We start from the raw sequence: 5,743 nt of genomic DNA on the forward strand, positions 1-5,743 counted from the left end.
TTGCTCCGCCAAATTTAAAGGGTCAGACCCAAAATGGAAGTCTTATAAGAGGGCAAACCTGCCCTATGCAAGGTTAATAGGGATCATGACCTTTTTGTGGAAAGTACTTGAAGGTACAGGGCTACTTTGATAGTGTGCTTATTATTATGTTACAGTAACAGGATTTTTTTAAAGATAGATAAAATTAAAACATTTAAACATGTATACAGCTTGCAGAACTTACTAAAGTGCTTAGATGCATTGGTAACAATAATATAAAGGCTGAGGGGAGAATATATATGCTAAACCTGTTTACAGTATGGGAAGATTTGTTTGGGAGGGAGGGTTGTTTGTTTAAACATGTGTGCTGATTGTTGTTTCACATTTGCTGGCAATTGTAGAAAATGGAACTTTTTCGGAAGAGACTTTAGAGAGTCCACTTGAACATTCACACTTGAGACTGCTCACTAAACAAGTGTGCAGATTTCTCAAAACAAAATAAGGCACACTGGAAATGCCTGGTTGTTCAACATAACAGATTGTTTAAACCTGTATAGGGAGAGATGCAGCCCTTCAAATGCTTCATGTGTGTTACAGATTGGGAAATACAGATGAGCCACAACTCCTGTGCCTAGCAAAAACTGATTGGGTTTAAGTAAGAATCAGACAGGGATAGCTTAAAGTGATCATTACAAGAGTCCTGTGTTTGTGATACTTAGTGCAAGTTTTGACAACTAATGCAAGTGTCTTAGATACTTCAGCTGTTTCAGCTGTGCACTTGCTGAATGTGCAGGGTGAAATTTTCAAGAGTGCTCAGCATGGTGAAACTACCCTTGAATTTAGTGAGAGCAGAACCATACTCCATTAAAGTAATCAACTCACAATTTTTCTTTCTAACATCCAGACCCCTTTTTTTTAAACTTAAATTAAACTGAGTTTTCATGTAATCCAGTTTTCTTTTAAAAAACCCTCTGTCTTCTTGCTATCAACAATAAATGGCAAAAAAAGAGAGGTCTGAGTTTGAATGCATTGCTAGCTTTAACCCCTGCTCCTGGTGAAAGCTAATGTACAAAAAAAAAAAAAAGAGAGAGAGAGCGAACCCAGTATGTCGTTTATCAACAGCCATTTCAAAGCTTGATATAAAGTTCAAACCTTTTGCAGCACACATTATCATTAAGATGAAATATTTAGTGGCACTGCATTCTGGTCATCTTTTGACAATAACCTACCATGTGTCATAGGTGATAAGTTTTGGAGATTTCAGTCAATAATTAAAGAGAATCTTCTCATTTTTGAGGAGGAAAGGTTGAAAAGTTATCATTTTTATTTGCACACCATTGATTAAATTGCACCTTCCATTTTAAAGTCCTCAACAAATTACATGAGCATTAAAAAAAATTAGTTGCTGTGAATCTTTCACAATAGCTCTAAAAAAAAAAAACCTTAATACATTGCCATTTAATAGCCATCCCCAAATCCTACCTGAACAAACTGGTATGGCTCTTTGACCTATGGACAATAGTAAGTCACAGTTTTTGGACTTGCACATAATGTTCTTTAGAAATCAGATGGTTACAAATGATTGCTACTGATAATGTTTCAAGCTCCTCTATAGGATAGTTGCAAGGTGAATACAAGGTTAGAGTGGAATTAGAAGTAGAGCTACTGCTATACTTTTTCAAATTAAAATCTCACTAATATTTAATGTTTGAATTTAAGCCAAATGTTAAATGTTTAAAGAGTAAAGTTCTTCTGATTATTAAACCAGCATTAAAGCAAGATGGAAATTAGATTGCAATACATTCCATTGGGCTCCATGCTGTTACACGCACAAGTGATTTCACTTTTCAGAAATAAGTTGGCCAAAGAGGATGGTTAAGGGATGCTCCTTTTAGTTTAAAGATTTATTCCCAAATATCGAGAGTCCGGTGGCACCTTATAGACTAACACATTTATCTGGGCATAAGCTTTTGTGGGCCGAAACCCATTTCGTCAGACGCGTGGGTTTCTGCCCACGAAAGCTTATGCCCAAATAAATGTTAGTCTTTAAGGTGCCACAGGAGTCTTGCTGTTTTGCTAAAAACAGACTAACATGGCTACCCCTCTGGAATTCCCAAATATAATTCACATTTTAGAAGTGGTGAGTTCTTTGTGGAGTTTCAGAACAGTGCTCCAAGCAAAAACTCATTCAAGATTTCCTCTATCACCATAGCTCCACCTACTCCCCTTCCTTTTCCACCCCCCTCTTTCATGTATTGCTGCCAGAAGGGAGCGACTCAGTACCAGCCCTGCACACTCCTGAATGGGCAATTCTGGATGGCCACACTTGAGAGAAGATTCCTTCTTCAAAACTGACTGTTTTTCAAAGTATTGCTGCCAGAATATTTGTAAAAAATGAACATAAAGGCATGAACATAGTTGAAATGAACACATCTGAACATCTGAATTAATATTGGTGATATTTTTGATGTGCTAGTACAGATCTAGTGACAACTGAGACAGCACTCTAGAAGATCAGATGGAGAGAGTTATCTAGTGCTCTGAGTGCAGGACTGGAAGCAAGGATTCCTTAGTTTTATTCCAGTTTTTAGATTGACCCTGTCTGGGGCCTTGGGCCATTCACTTAATAACCATGACTCAGTTTCCCTGTCTTGGATAATACTTTTAAAAAAAAAATTCCAGTGCAGGTTCGTTGTGTCAATTGTGAGGATTAATTATTCCATGTTTATAAATCACTTAGAAGACAAAGTTCTTTTGCCTCTGATTATTCAATTGGATGGGCTAAGTGGAAAAATGGTTGTATCTGGCCTCTACTTATATTCAGTGATGGAGGAAATGCTGAGCTTAATCCAATTGTTGGCAATTTTGTTATTTATGACATGCCAGAATTTATCAACTCTGTTGGATTCCACTATATTCCCAGGCATGCTACTGCTGCCAAATCTACAATATCTGGGCATCTGGATGATTTCTTCCCCACTGGGTTTGTAGGAATTTCAAGACAATTAGCAGATTTGGACCAAAATGACACCAGTCTGAAAAGTTTCACAATATTTTCCCTTCCCTATCTTCCCCTGCCATTTTAAAAACTAGAATCCCTGCCTGCTTCAATCCTCCAGCAGTGCTGCAGAAGATTAGTTCTCCTTTAGCTGGGTGGTGGGTGAAGGCCTGTGCTTGGATGATTGGAGTCTCTAGTACCAAAAAGCATCAATGCTCTGCCATGCCAGCACTTGAATGTAAACATTTGGAAGAAGGAATAAGATTTTATTGGTAAAATAACTGTTTTAAAATAACATGATGGAGCTAAATTTAAATATAATAATCCCTTTTTCTTCTTCCTCTTTTTAAAGAAGGAGACAATGTGGTAGGACATGTGTTTCAAGTCTAATATGATATTTTCAAATGCAGACAAATTTGTTAGCCTTTTTTCTACATATACTATGATTTTTCTAAGGACCAAATTGTCTGCTAAATTGTCCCCAGATTACAAAGCACAGATTGGCATTCGTATATACTGTGGCATTACCTCTACCTGCTACAAACAGTGTTTATTCTGAATGCTGTGTTGTTGTAGCCATGCTGGTCCCAGGACAAGGTGGGTGAGGTAATATTGGTCCAATAAAATATTATCTCACCCACCTTGTGTCTCTCGTGTTTATTCTACATGTTTTACCCTCTCTGTTGGTACCCTCTCAAGTCAGGAATTTGCTTGACGGTAAAAAAAATGGATCTCACATGTCAAATAGTGCAATTTATTTTATAGGAGTTCTAGGCAATTGCCAGTCTTTTGCAGGGGCTTCTTTTCAGACTTTTGAATAGATATTTCTATCAGGGAAAACTCATCTTCATGATGTGTGGATAGTATTATTAGGAGACAGTATTAAGGGTCTACTAATAATACTGTCCACCCATGTGGATGCTTACATTTCAGCATAGAAATGTAGCAAAGGTACATGTCAATTTAAGCACCCAAGAGCAGGATTCTTGCACCCAAACTGATCATTCAGTTTTGAAAACAACCCTGCTCTAAATCTTATTCTGCCCATCTTTCCTTTGTATTATACAACGCTTTTTGACAACTTTGATTACATTTGTTCAGGGCCCTCTTCCAATGTGTGTGTGATTCAGAAGTGCCACTACACTAGACTAATCAGAAAGAGACTTTACTACACAAAACCTAAATCTTTTTGCTGACTGTCCACTTAAATCACTTGGTTGAGTATTGAGCAGCGAGTGACAATACATTTTTTTTCTCTCATTCAGGACGGAACTGTGTTTAATTAGGCATTTAAAAGAGACTTAACTTCTACGGTCCTCATTACAAATGGTTTTGAAGCAGCTCAATGATCTGAAACACCAATTAGTTTCAATTCACACCTATTATCTATCCCTCATTACAGTGTTCAGTTCAGAATCCAAATTCGCCTTCTTGCCAAATAACTGACTTTTTCTTTATTTTTTTAAGTGTTTCTTCTAATTGTTTTGAAAATCATAGTGACAAAGGTCATTACTTAGAACTTAATAAAGATAACTTTTGGTGTGTCTCCCATTTCTTTTTCATTCTATTTATGCCACCAGGAACTCTCACAGGCATATGTTTTTGCTTCTCCTTCCCTCCCACCGACTTACTGCTGACTCCCATATCCAGTCCTCCTATACTATCACGTCACTCACCCTCCAAAGCCACTCTACAGTTTTCCATGGTTTCTCTAAAAGATTCTCCATTAACTGTCTGTTAATTGCCAGCTTCCCCATGTTCACCAGTCACCAGGCCAAAGTGTGAGAACTTCTCAGTTATTCTTAATCCAATTTTTACCATATATTGTGACTGTGCTATCAAATCGTCCATGTGCCTAACTCTGATTTGATTCAAAGGCTAATGTTATATAGTGGTTGATATTAATGAGGGGGAAATTGTTTTAATATCTTGCCTTTTGTTAATAAGCTTTAGGACACTAATTGGAATATACTCATTTGAACACACAGAAAAACAGTAGAACAAGTAGCATCACAGGTACTTTTAGGACAAAAATATCTTTGAGCTACCAGTTTATCCCCTTATTATTTTTCCTTTGAACACCTCTATCACTACATTATGACAACTATCTATCTTAGTTATCTCCTGAATATTCATGCATCTAAATTAAATCCAATATCTTTATTTCTTACCCTTTATTGGGAAAAACGTGCTATAACAGTAACAGTAACAATTGCCAATGAACTCCGATGGCTGGTCTAGCAAACAATTTCTGAAACACAATACCTAATTCTTTGCACCTATCTAGTGCCTTTAATTCAAAGATCTCAATGCAATTTGCAAGCAATACACTTAGGATTTGTTTAAGATAGAGGTTTTGGCACTGTGTAGTTGCACTGATGGAGCAGCATTAGTGCAAACTCAATGTAGTTGCACTACATTAGTGCAAGTCACTTTTTACACTGATATGATGCATCTACACTATGTGTTTGCTACACTGGTGAAGTTACATCAGTGCCAAAATCACTAGTGTAGGCAAGATCTAAACCTCACAACTACCCTGTGATGTAGGTAAATATTAGTATATTCAATTCATTCATTGGTAATCTGAAGCACAGACAAGTGACGTGAACTGCCCATGGTCACAGAGCTAGTATCAGTCCCTAGAATAACACTCAGGAGCCTAGACACCCACCTTCCTGCTTTAACTACTAGAAACACTACTACAATCTTTTCTACACCAAGAATAAAAAGCACACCTTTAAGATCTCTGTGCTCAGATAGTGT

This window comes from Emydura macquarii, unplaced genomic scaffold (assembly GCF_026122565.2).
Source record: "Emydura macquarii macquarii isolate MOO-44397 ecotype Brisbane River unplaced genomic scaffold, CSIRO-AGI_Emac_v2 contig_3671, whole genome shotgun sequence".
Classification (NCBI taxonomy): domain Eukaryota; kingdom Metazoa; phylum Chordata; order Testudines; family Chelidae; genus Emydura; species Emydura macquarii.